This window comes from Centrocercus urophasianus, unplaced genomic scaffold (assembly GCF_019232065.1).
Source record: "Centrocercus urophasianus isolate 14NV4802_14NV808 unplaced genomic scaffold, USGS_Curo_1.0 seq_19, whole genome shotgun sequence".
Lineage (NCBI taxonomy): Eukaryota > Metazoa > Chordata > Aves > Galliformes > Phasianidae > Centrocercus > Centrocercus urophasianus.
The window spans coordinates 12447723-12462017 of NW_024884744.1; the positions used below are offsets into that span (position 1 = coordinate 12447723).

The 14295-nt window shown below is 36.1% G+C and overlaps 1 long non-coding RNA gene across 21 annotated transcripts in view; it reads right to left on the minus strand.

Moving 5' to 3' along the window:
* The window catches only part of LOC122161410, a 494955-nt gene that overhangs the window by 20247 nt on the left and 460413 nt on the right, over positions 1–14295 (minus strand). For all 21 annotated transcript variants that reach the window (XR_006169178.1, XR_006169177.1, XR_006169181.1 and 18 more), the window contains one exon: positions 11377–11492. This is a non-coding gene — a long non-coding RNA (uncharacterized LOC122161410). The remainder of the gene's footprint in view (positions 1–11376; positions 11493–14295) is intronic.

A 14295-nucleotide genomic window follows, 5' to 3' on the forward strand; every position in this document is an offset into this window, starting at 1 on the left:
TCTTTTTTTTTTTTTTTTTTTTTTTTTTTTTTTTATGTTGTTTCTTAACAAGCAAGATTAAAGTATTGTAAAGATACAGAGGAAAAATCAGGGAAGGTGGAGGACCATAACGAGAGAACTGGAAAATAGAAGTCAGCACGATGAAGAAAAACAGTATTTATGAAACAGAGATCTGACAGTCATTTATGTTTGTGCTGTCTGAGATAATTCCAGCTGATAAACCCAGGAAAATTCTTTAGCTGAATGATGCAAAACTTTCTTTCAAACTACCTCACTTTTCAGAATTCCTATGTATGCCACCCATTTTTCTCATAATGCTGGTTTTCATCTAACTGCATGCAGTTTAATATTTGACTTCTGACCCTTTTGTAAGTCTCCTTTATTCTAAGGGCAGACTGCCCTCAAGAACTGACTCCATGGAGCACTTAATGTTAACATCATAAAACTAAGTGAGCTCTAGAGCAGAACACAGATAAGGTACATCACAACACAATCTGCCTTCCCAGAAAAAAAAGCCATTTGCAGTCAAAGAAATCCATGCAATATGTTTTCAAAACTAGGTTAAATGTGCTTTATGCATTCGTAAAAAAAAAGTCAGAATAATTTAAATGGAGTATGTATGATGAATTTTAACACGTAAATGAGATTAGGTAAGTAGACATTCTGACGAAAAACTCTAAAACCTTCTAAGTTGAAGCTTACAAAATGCTGACTTGTGCCAGTTTGAAATCTGATGTGTTTTTCTAGGCAGATTTCTTTGATAGATATCAAAAGCCATTTTTGACACCTTATTTAAAAGAAAAGATTTCACTCTACAGAATGATTTTATATTAAGTGGAAAATGGCTTAAAGTGCCACCCTTGACTTTTCTATTTAAGCAACGATTTCAGCAGATGTTTGAAATCTTGGCATAATTCCTGTGACTCTGTAACCCAAAGGCAGCTCAGGAATCATGCCACAATTTAATATTCTTTAAAGCCAATATAAGTTCTTCCACTGACTTCAATAGATTTGGGATTACAATCAAATTTTTGTTCTAATGTGCACTGTACTCTTTCCTCATTTGTTTCAGATCCACGCATGAATATTTTTTTCCAATACCAATCTCTGAACTCAAACTGTAGAGGTTCTTTGTTTTTTGTTTTTTGTTTTTTTTCCTCATAGCTCACTTCTCCCAGTCAGGTATTTCCAGCTCTTCTTGACTTATTGTCAGTATTTTCTGAGATGTGTTCAGACACTGTTATAAAGTCCACTGACCTTCTCAGAAAATGCTAAACTCAGCAAATGTTTTCCTACAGGTGATGTAAATAGGGCAGTATGCACTCAGTGTTGGATGTACCCAGTCTTTAAAAAAAAGAAGTTTGGACTTCCATGGTCATTAAATTTTATGTGTGGAAAATCATGGGACTGAACTCCTCTGTCTTTTGTGAATTTTCCAACTGTAAAATTACTATATAGTAGACTAGGTATAATAAATTGTATCCTGTAAAACTATAATATCAGGTTATGACACCATAACAGAAATTATCATCTCATATATGTTACTGTGATACTGCTCCATTCTCAGTGTTGTGAGAGATCATAATGGCAACCTTCCATCTTCTCCCATTGTGCAGAAGAAAGAAAAGCTTTCTAAGGCTACTGTGCAGCAGGACTGGAACAGGCCTGCACAGGGCAGTATATGCTGTTCCCACTTTTCTAGGCATTTTCTTTTCTGTTTACAAGAACAACAACAAACAAACAAACATCCCTCCTTCCAAGTCTTGATTATAAGCTTTGTCCACCAACAGAAGGACAAAAAGGAACATAATGAAAATGTAGATACGTTTACTCACGCCTAATGAAAGTCTAGAAACACTGTTTTCAAAACCAATTCTTCAGGAGATGCCCATCATTACAGTCAATCAACAGGTTTTTAAATCAAATGATTAAATTCTTTAACCTTTGGTTTGACCTCTAATGAAGAACACTGAGAGAATTATGGACTTTCCATTTTTTTTTATACACTTGCTTTTTTTTCCAAGGGGAAATTTGGAGGTGATAAATTGGAGAAATGAAATGTTGGGTTCTTGTTTTTTTTCCTGCACTTGCAAGCTCTGCACAGCTTCCCACTGTTAAAGTTAACATGTTTTTGCAGTGGAGAAAAGCTGTACTGCTATTACTCCCTCCCCATGCAGTCAGAGAAGTGTGAAAACCAGTGAGTTCAGTTGACATTATTAGCACAGTCAAATCTTACAGCTGAAAATAAGCCACAGGACAATGTCAAGTTTAGAAAAATATATAAAGACACGCAATGGGTGGCAGAGGTGACACAGGGGTGAGATTTCCTCTTAGGTACTGCCTGGAGACATACTGTCATTTTCAGTGACAGTTCAAATTCTGACTGTGGCTGTCTTTTCCTGCCTTCCATAGCCTTGGTGAAGACATGAAGACAGTAAATACTGTGAGGGCACTTTGGTGACCTCTCCTTTTATATTTCATAGGATGATGGAATGGTTTGGGTTGAAATTGACCTTATAGATCATCTGGTACCAAATCCCTTGTCATGGGCAAAGACACCTTCCATGATATCAGTTTGCCCCAGACCCTGTCCAATCTGGCTTTGTCTTCAATATATTTCTTCAATATGGAGAGAGAATAACTGGATTTATTCTGCTAAAACAGTGAAATCTCCTTGAAAGAAACCTGGCACGTATAGGAAGAATTTATTTCTTTCCAGTTAACATGTGAAGTTTTTTGCTTTGTACTGCACATTCATCCAGCTGTCATCACTGTGGGTGGGTTTCCATTTTCCAACCTATGTCTGAATAATTAGTGCCTTGAAGAAAGCTACTTTGGGAAAACAAAAAAAAAAAAAAAGAAGTGATCTGCAGTAGCCATAAAAACATTCTGGAGCTGGATGGAAAGCCATCTTACCTGTAGGCACTGACATTTCATTTCACACTTCAATCCTTATTGATTAAATGGTTGTAAAAATAATATGCTCTGCTTAAGCTGGCAAAGACTAGAAATGCAATATATACTGCAAATTTCAGTCCTGGGAAAGCAGTAATCCATAACTCAATTACAATTCCAGCATCCTCTAAGACACAGGCCTACATAGCATCTGGTCTGGAACATGGGTATCTGCAAATGCTAAATAAGACAAAGGGAATACATAACACAAAAAAACAGAGATGTGTGGATCTCACATTCAGAGATGTAAGTAATGATGATATTTCATAGTGAGATTATTTTATTAATGAATATAAAGAAAAAACAAAAAGTAATGCAAATATTGCAATACTTTTGCAGTATTGTGTTGAATTATGTTACTGCTATTAGAGATGGAACGAAATCAAAATAGAAGCTGCCTGTACAAACATTTAATTCTGGATATTCCCTAAGAGTACAACAGAGTTAAGAAAACAGAATTAGCTGATAAGTTTCTTTTGCTGGGTTTATCGGCCACCGTACACATATGCAGGCTTAGTGCACATTCACTTACTTCACCTTACTCTTTCTGGGCTACTGAGGCACTACCATTATACAACTGAACAGCAATTTGTGCAGAGTGGAAGCCTCATAGCAACAGACTGAAATAGACAACAAAGGCACTGAAACAATATGTTCTTCCAAAGGTACAGAGAGTTTTCTGCTTAAAATTTTATTTTAGCTGTGAATTTTTGAGTCCCAGAAAATTGCAGGACAAAGGTTTCTAGTCTTCATGTGGGTTCTATCATGTTTCTGTTTTTAAAATAGCTATTCTGAACAGCACAAAGCATTAATCACTAAAGCTGTATGTGGCTGATGAAACCCTGTAGGATATTTGGATCCTTCCCATAATTACTTTACTTCTCGGTAAGCTTTCTATATAAACATCCCACTGTTTGGAAAAGCAGCTATTTTGGTCTTCTGTATTCCGTGCCTGAAATGCTACTTGTATGACTGAAAATCTCTCCTGAACAAAGTAAATTACAAAGAGTCATTGGAATGGCTAAATTCCATGGAAAAGGAACCCAAATAACAGGCTTTGACCAACCACAACATGTTGACAAAAAAACACATAAAAGCAGTACCTTTTCTATTCTATAATAGTGTTAAAGAAAAAAGGTGAAAAGCAGAGAAAGGAAACCAAGTCCACTCTGCAATCAGTCTTCTATCTCAGCGCTAAATCTTTCTCCACAAACGTGTTATTTTGTTTAAAATAAAAGTTCTCTGAAGTTTGAGATTCAGAATAAGATAAAATTGAAAAATAATATCGTTCAGTTAACCTTAGTAGTTGGGTATAGATGGTCTGGGGTGGGTAATACCTCACTTAACTGTGTTTCTTATGTATAATCATGATCCAAAGCGGTGCAAATGAAGACAAGAGCATCTGCAAGGACTCAGTGCTTTTACTAAAGCCTTACAGACTTAATGTTTCATGAATTTGAGCTCTTGTACAAAACCTCCCCAGTCTGCTAACAGTGAGGTCTGCGATGAATAAGAACTAAGAAATCCCCTAAAGCCTTCTTAATATCTTAGAAAGGCTTGCATGAACTAAAATACATTTAAGAAAAATATTAGAACAGTAATAATATAATAATATAATAATGTAATAATAATAATATAATAATATAATAATGTAATAATAACAGAATAGTAATTAAGTAAGAAAAAGCATTTTTAAATTTTCAGGGAAATGCTATAATTAAAATTGCTGGCCTCTTTGTTTTTTTTAGCTGTCTACATTTGAAAAATACAAGCTATACATTGAAAAAAAAAAAAAGAGATATTAAACAGATGTTTGATTTTACTGTGTCTTAAGCCAAACTATGTTTCATGTTAGATACTTGCAATTAGCTTCAGAAAAAGTTTTTGGGGAATGACAGTGATCATTTGTGCAAAAACATCACAGTGCCCCATTGGAATAAGCCCATAAAGAGAGACTGGGATGACATGTAGACATGGCAGCCCATGAATTTACTTCAACCAGCAAAAGATGTTCATGGGTATCCAGAAATTATAAATGGGACATACAACAGAGGACTGTGGTTTTCTTAGCAATGCTGAGACTTATTTAACTTAAGAGATGGATGGTTTTGCTTATGATTGGAGAGGAAAACAAAGGGATTCAAAAGGGATATCCTTGAATTCGATTCTGAGTTATTTTGATATTTTTAATATTTATTTCTGAGTAGTGAAATAAATGCTTTCTATGTCTAATTTGAAAAAGATTTCACTAGATTTGGCACAAGCATACAATTGAGAAATGATCTTCTTGCAATACTTCACTGGCTTACTTCCAGAGAAATTTCTACAGCATTTAGTCTCACAAAATAATTTTCTTACACAAAGCCCACATGTAGATTAAGCATACGTTGGCTGCACTGCTCCAGCCTATGTGTTTTCATCTAAAACTAAATAAATTAAAGCAACATGGCTATGAACTTTAATTTCAATCCCAATTTAAAAAAAAAATAGTGCAAGAGTATATGTTTATTTTGAACAATGAATGGAAGTATATGCTTTTTTTTTTTTTTTTGGTTATAAATAACTTCCAAGTAGGCTGTTATTGAATTATAATACTACACGGCTTACATTCGTCAAAGGCATTGGGTTCATGGGATAAGTAGGTATTTCACGAGAAAATACGGGCACATTTTAAAATATTCATTTCATCGCGCAATAAGTGTGCATTATTGTGCATAATTATAACCCAGAATAGAAATCACACCCACAGACCCTAATGAGCATTACAACCTACTTCTCACTAAAAGAACAGACACCAAGTGCAACACTACACAGAAAGACTTCCACTCGTAGCAGTGGAAGCATTTTGGAGTCGACCCTTGTCCTGCTCCATGTTTCTAGTACTGCTAACAGAAGACGCTACCTCAGCTCCCTCAGCCAAGAGGGACACCAAGTGTAAGGAACCAAGGGAACTGCTGTTTTCCTAAAAGATTTGGAGAAGTATGTGTCAGACTAACAGGAGAACACGCTGCCATATTCCACAGTGCAAGAATATCCCCTCCAGACCACCAGCAATCAGTCTGATTTCCCAAAAAACAAATCTGGAGTTGCATCACTGCTTCATGAACTGAAGCATGGAAATCACATACGAGAAACATGATTTGCTGGTGTAATTATTTTCATTATTTTTTAAATTTTCATTAATCTTCACTTCTTTTTCCAACTCTGTAAATACAAACTCTAAATGCTAAGCACACTGACCAATAGCATATTGTTTCTACAAATATGTAACTTGCATATCTGAGCTGAGGAAGGGATCACATTTGTGTGGGAAGGGAGTACGTTTTTTATTTCCTGGCCAGGTCCCACAGATTTTAACTGGTGTTTGTAAGCCAGCTATTGTCTGCATGTCTGAAGTTGTGCACATGCTAGAAAAATGAATAATTCAAAAGTAGAGCTGTTCTATAGGACTTTGTTTTTCTAAGTAATTCAACAAATAATTACTCCTTTCCATGGCTATTATGCTCTTTTACTACGGTGTCAAGTAACACATTATTGAGCTCTTGCATAATTTTAAAAACTTCTTATGAAGCTGGTGCTCAGACAGTTAAGTTTTAAGATCGCTACAAATAGGACATAAGGCTAGTATTTACATTGCTTACGTTTCAAGAATAGTCACTAAAATATCGTTAACCACATTTCAGATGTGACCTTACAAACACCTTACAGATGTGACTGACCTCTGCAATTTAACTTTGTGTTTCTTGTTACTGAATTTGTCTACACCCCAGCAGAAGAGGCTGATTCAAGACTTGAGGCATTTGAAAGATCTGCAGTGTGATTTTATCTCTGTTCTTTTTCTGTTTTGTGCCTTTTCCAACAACTGACAAATACTGCAGAGGGGAATATAGGTCTGCATGGACATGATTAACGATATATCAATTGCATGACAGTTTCCTGGCTTCCCAGCACCATGGCAGATCCAAAGGACAGTCACAGATGTAAGGCTTAGCAGATGTATATGCACTTGCAGTCTTGGAATACCTACAAGTTCTCCTGAAGGCAATGGGACCTTTTATGTACCTCTTAAAACATATCTAGGACTACAAACTCAATCACTTTGGGAAAACAGGTTTGTGTATGAAACCTAAAGTTTTGAAGTATACAAGAAGTCTCTTCTGTCTTTAAAGTCTATGAAACACTCCAATACTCAAAGTACTGTATACATTCAAATGGATGGTGAGGGAAGGACTCAAAGACAACAGAAAAGCTGAACGTTGTAGCTGAAGAGAAGCATGAGTCATATCAGACAGACAACTCCACTAAAAGTGAAATAATGGCCTTTGTGTGGATATTAATTGCAATCAGTTCACATCTGAAACCAGAGAAGCACTGGCATGGAGTAAGGCCAGGCTCAGTAATAAAACACTGAGAGTACGAATGAGAGGGAGACATTAGTAATAATATAACAGATCTTTGGGCAAACAGTTCCAGTACAAGATGTCCTTGAAGACGGCATTATTATCAGAACCAGACGATCTGTAAGGTCCCTTCCAACCCAACCCATTCTATGTTCTATGATCTAGATCAGCTGAAAGCAGTAATGAAGCTTCTTCCTGCCTTTATCTGTGCTCATTTCAGAAGAAACATGCTCAAAGAACAGAGGCACGTGGGCTTTGAGGGAGTAAATCTAGTTTGGTCAAATACAGAGGGGAATGGTGAAATAACAGAAAAGCTGAAGCTGAGTCAGAACATTATAAGCCAAAACAGAAAAATATATTTCAAAGACAAGGAGAAGGCATAGAATAACTTGGCAAGAGCCAAAATAAACCCTGATTTATACTACAGATAATGTTATTTGGCATACATCAATAAAGTGATGAAGAAGCTTCCAAGGCTGGAACCTAATTCTACAATGATATTTCAATCTGCTTTATTTTGAGCTCAAGGTATGAACATCAGAAGGAGGGCATAGCACAAAGGAGCCTGGCTTTCTGTATGAATTGAACCTAATAAAGACTTCTTGATTTTTATGAGCCTTCTTATGCTTACATCTTTCCTCTTTCAAACTTCATTTTAATTATTTGTCACTCTCAATAAACTGCTCCATACAATATCTGCTGTATGCAATGCACTATGCTTTACACATTTCTTCCAGGATGAAAAAAGCTAATTTATCTAGATTTTTCTCTTTTTTTTTTTCTTTTACTTTCCATTTCTATGGCTCATTCCAATATTTCTGAAAATATAATAAGATATATACAGAATAATTAAAAAAACATAGCAATTAACCTGTCTCAGGGAAAGCATCATAAAGTAAGTGCTGCTTCAGGGAAATTTCTCAAGTAGAGTCAAAAGAGTACGCAGAGAACAACATAATATTTAAGGCAACACGCCAGTCAAATTATATCCAATCAAGTCTGGCACAGTTGATTTAAAGTACCTTGGTCTTTCTATCCAGAGTTATCCATTTGAGGAGACATAAATATAGAGGATGTAAGATGTCATAAAAGCAACATTGCAGTTCGTGATTATATAAATGAAATAGATATAAAATAGATATACACACTCATAGGAATTGAAAATAAGTCTGATGTAATTAGGCTTACTTATATCATTTATGGAAGGTTTTTTTTAATACACAATTTACTGAAGAAACTGCATCACCACATGTAAAATGTAGTTGTACTTGATGCAATACAATCCAATATACTTAATTCTCTGAGGCGTGTTGGGAAAACATTAAAAATAGCTATACTGGTCAAAACCAAGCATTCCAGTATCAATACGCTCTCTTTAGCCATGACCAAAAACATATGCCTAGGACAGACCAAATATGAAGTAAGAAACTGCCTTTAATTTTCTGGATCTCTCAGTTGATGTTCTCATGCATTGTGCAACATCCTGTAAGCTGTGTTCAGCAGTAGTTTACAGTCTGTTACATTGTATGTGAAGTTACAGTTTCTGTTTTTCCTCATCTTTATCAATTTACATTTACTTTCTTCATCTGCCATTTTAATGACTGTTCACTCATCTCAAAGCATCTTTTCTGCAGTACTTTATGGAGGTTTCAACCTCTATTCCTACTCTTTTTTTCCAAACTTTAATCCTCCAGCTTTGGTGAGGGAGATTTTGAGAGCATTTGGAAAGCCTATTTACATCAAATGGATCTTTTTTATCACACACTCATTTCTCCAAAAAACATACTCCTCTATATTCTAGTTAATCTATTTTATTTTTCTTGTGGTTTCTAATAATTTTTATTGTATGAACATCAGATTCATTGGTTTATAATTTTTGGCTTTCCCATGATACGATTGTCACATTTTCTGTCTTTCAGTCCTGAAGAATCAAGGTGGTTTCAGCTAAAGGTTATAAAACAACAACAGTAATTCAGTATCTGCTCTCCAGAATAACTTTACAGTGGCCAAGGGTGGTCCTGGCAATTCTTTCTCTTGTAAAGACAAGATTGTTCACCACATTTATTCATGTTTATGTTGGCATGTTCCTAACTATTCTTAGGTAGTTCTTGTATACATGCTCTGCCTCCATAGAGAGTGGATATAAGAAAAGCCACAGTTCCTTCTTCTTGGACTGCAATTGCTGCCTTTAGCAAGTGGAATGGTAACCAAGTCCTGCTTAAAATGCATGAGAACACTCTCATTCAAACCAGGGGAAGACTGGTCTCTGTTGGATTGAGTGGAAGTTTTGCTGCAAATTTGAATGGATATAAGGTGCCAAAAGCCAGAAGTTGCTTTTCCAACCCAATAGCCAGTGAACAAAAGCAAATGGAAAAATCACTTAAGCAGACCAAGGAGCAGCAAAATGTTCTTTCCATTTCTCTTTCTGCTCATCGAGAAATAAAAAAAAAAACAGCTTGCATTCATAAGAAAAAATATCGAGGAAAGCATAGTACTTTTCCATTCAGGAACATAGATTCTTTTCTCAAGAAACTACTGACAAGAAGATGAATGCTCATTTCATTCATCAGAGTGCCTCACTGGAACAGTAGCAGAAAGAATTCATGACAGAACTGATCCAGCAGAATTTCTCACTGTAACTTCTTTAATCAGGAAAACACTTTACACCTGAAAAGCAGAATGCTTTCCAAGGACTCAGATGGAAAAGACTCAGAACCCCACGTCCTACAGCTACACTGGCTCCATGAAATATTACAAATGGCCCTCAATAACATAAAAATATTACTGTACAGGAACAAAGAGCACAAGTTACCTAGCTGCCATGTCATACAACTAGGCTTAATAAGAAATAACTGGAATGTTTGTTGATAAGATTAAAAAAAAATCATCAACAAACAAATCAAGGGGAGTAAAGTAGGAATTACAGGGACAGCTGAACAGTCATGATCAGAACATGCACAGATGGCACGCAATGCCTGGGATGGTTTGAGTATGTTACATTTTAGTAAGAATACGAATGTGGTTTATGGATGTGAAGACAGTGTAGGTATAGCATGACAGTCAGGAAAAGGGAGGCAGCTGCTCTGCTTCAGTTAAGGATGGAGTTTGCTGAAGTCATTAGTGGGCTTGCCTGTAACACCAGTGACCATACAGCCCATGGCCTTTGCTATTGGGTAGGTTTCTCAGCTGTGCTCTAGGTCAGGAGATTTAACTAGTCTGGACTGTGAGCTCTCCTTTTCCAAGTATTGAAGAATCCCACCTATTCTCACACTATTTATTACCATGTATCTTTAAGTATCTATTCACATGTATCAGATAGTTACAGCTATTTAGGTGCTGTCAGACAGCAGTAAGTATGATTTCAAAAAAGCGATGAGGGAAGTTTAGTGACCAATATCCCAACATTCGCCCTCTAAGATGGAGTGCTAACGTTTGTAGCCTGTTATTTTCTAAGGTATTCTTTCTAGGACAGAGATAGCAGGACTACAGAGACGTTTATCTATTACACTTATCTATTAATATGAACATTGAGCTGCCAAGCAAATACGTACTAGCAACAAGAGAATGTTCAGCAATTATTTTCCTTTAATCTGTGAATTTTGATCTATTTGACACTCCCCATTCTGTGGCCAGCAGGATCCAATCATTTTTATCAGCACTTCAAGCACTACAATACGCCACCAAGACTGAAGAAAAATGAGGATGTAAAAGTAATCTGTGCAACAGATAGAGGTGTTTACATATAGATAGCATGTTCAGTTTGATAAATAATTCTTCCTGTAGTTGGATATTTTTCTAAATATCTGCTATCAAGAAGACACTCTGAAAGTGCCAAGTTCAATTTCCTTTTTCTAGATACAACAAAATGGACTGAATTTATACGTGCCATATGTATGCCACTGGTTTATTGATATTAAACTCTGAAAATCACGAAGAAGCCTGGCAAATGAGAGGCTATTTCATTTTAATACAGAAGTGACAGTTCTGTGACCTTTTTATGTCATTTGTCATATGAACTTACCAAGCAGCTTGAGAGAAATGACATCTTGGATGAGAGTCCAGCCTGATGAATGAGGTGACAGTCTGTTTTTGTTTTCTGTTTTTCCCCATTCATTTGTCTTAAGAAAAAAAGGACACCTGGAAGTAAATAAATAAATAAATACATTGCAAATAGAAGACAAAACTGAATAAAACTTTCTGATAGAACTATACTAGGTAATCTGCCCCAAAGGTAAGTTGGTCTCTTGTTTTATTTTGCATTTCTGTGACGATCTTAATTTAAATAGGCAGTGGTACAGTCTGTTTATGAAATGAAGAAATGAGCTAAGTAAGTAAATATGTAGACGCAGCAGTAACACGGCAACAAGGCAGACTCCTAAATTCACCACTGTGTTTTGTAGTTTTTTCTAATCCACTGCTACAGATTAGGAAAACAACAACAAAAGAAAAACCCCCACAACTCACAGAATTTTTACAAAAGGGTTTTAGAATCACTTTCAAAGCATAGCACTGGTGCATGATATTCAGGCATGCAAACAGCATGGGCACAATACAACAGCTACACTACACTTATTGGATTTCCTCTAAACTGGGATCTGGTTCAGCTGAAGCTCAGGAGTGAGTTCACTCTAGATCAGCATCTGTCCCCAAGCTCCCCTACTGGTGTGACAGTGCAAGAACAGCAAACAGACATGCCAGGTCAGCAGAGCTGGCCCAGCTTCATCCTTGTGTAGCCACAGGCAGTCCAACTTTACATAGTGAACAGTAAGCAATCGGTATGAATGCTCCCATCCTTCCAGGATGAAGGTATTTTAAAAATTCAAGAACTTATCAATCAGGCTCCACAGACTCCCCCAGATATTGGCCTCTACAATTCACAAGACTAGGCAAAGTTCATCTGAAACCATTTTACAAGTTAGAGCCATACTTCCCTACCAGAAAATTTTCAACATGGTATATGTATGAGAATATATATATTTACGTATAAAGACATATGTATATTATATATACATGAACACATATGAATTTGGAAGTAAGCACACATGCGCAAACACATGAAAAATCTACAAAAGAAAACCAAGATTCTGGATTGTTTTCCTGCGATCAGATGATCTGAGTTCATTCTGATTTATAACAAAATACTCTGCCAAAATCACCAGTGCAGTAATTAATTAACTTCAGCCAGCTATATTTGCTGGCACTTTGACCTTTTATATTATTAATGAACTAGTTTATTTTGTTTTCAAGATGAAATACCTATCATTCCAGTTTGCAATAGGATCCACAAAGAATATCCCTTTCCATACCAGGAACATTTTTGCAAAATCAAAGCCTTTTCCTTCTTCCCATTTTTCATACTTAAAAAAAATTAAATTGCACACGTGCCACATTTACTGTCTTTCAAAAGAGAGACTTATGGCCTTCTGGCTCCAGCACTCTGTGGGTAGGAGAGAGAGCAACAGAAGGGGCAGCAATAGAGGTTGTATTTCCCCAGCATACAAGTTTCCTCCCTGCCCTTCCAGCCATTTCCATGCTCTTGGTGCCACAAGGTACCATAATCCAGTAGAATATAACCCAGTAAAAAAATTACCTTTTTTTTTTTTTTTTTTTCTTTTTAATAACTAAAAGGGTTTTAGCAGCCTTGCCAGACTAAACCTTATTTTCTAAGGCTCAGGACCTTTGATGAAGTCTGCTCTGGGCAGAAATTTTACAAGATTCTCTAAGAACCAGTAAGTAAAATGGTTTGCAAACTCGATGTTACATAGGAGTATAAAAATAATTAGTGCTAGGTGCCATTTATTTACAATGCTTGAAAATGTCTGAGAAAAAGGTGGCAAAAATTATAATTACTAATTAACTTCAAGCTCTGTTCCAGATACATTCATTTTAGCTTTGCATGAAGAAAAACAGAAGCACTCTTTAATGCATGTAAAATATATGATCAGTATTATAGATGCAGACTTTTAGATCATGCAGAGGGTGTGTTATCCCACTACTTCTCCCTTCATTGGCAAATATGCATTTGGGACAAGTTGCTTCTCCAGAGACAATCTGCATGGCTGGGAGTGGGCCAGATCTACTGAAAAAAGAACACAACTGAAGAGCTTTGTTTTGGTCAATAGACTTTTGCTTTCCATTTTTCAGAAACACAGAATCTGTCCTGATATCCCCTGCCAAAAAAGCATTAGTAGTTGGCTTTGCTCTCCTTTTCAATCAGTCATTTGGGATTTGCCTTTTTGGAGGGAGTGGGCAGCAACAACTGCCTCTTCTGAAGCAGTGAGAACTTTCATTATCACAAACATAATGGTTCTGTTGTCATTTTGAATGATAGCAGGTCAGTTTGGAAAAGAAAAGCAACTTTGGGAGAAATGCTGACAAAGAATCCAAATCCAAGTCAATACACCGTCTTAACAAAGAAAAATTACTTTTTGAGGGTAATACCCATTTCATTGAAATTGAATTTATTGATGAAAAGGTGGGAGAAATGATTCTCCTAAAAGAAAACCTTTTTTTCTTCTAGTTTTCTTTTTCTTTCGTTCTTCTTTTTTTTTTTTCTCCACTTTGGCAATGCTTTTGATCTTTTACTATGACATATGACAGAAAGTGCTTGATAGAATGTAAAATGGTATCAATATGTATGAGGAGTTTCTTTCCATACTCCAGCAGGAAAAAAAAGTAATGCTTTGAGAACTCCCATAGCTGATGAGAGAGATTTACATCTTCTCAGATGCAGTAACATGGCACCAGTTAGGCTGTGAATAGCAGCAGTTTTTGAGCAGCAGTTGAGCATGACTATTTCAAAAGACTTTAAGCAAAAGTCTTTGCAAAAGATTGGCTGGCAGTCAGCACTTCTCTTACATCTGAATAAAGATAATCTACATAGTGATTTCTTAGCATTTCTTCCTTTGCTTCCTCTCCTGTCTAGCAATTCTAGACTCTG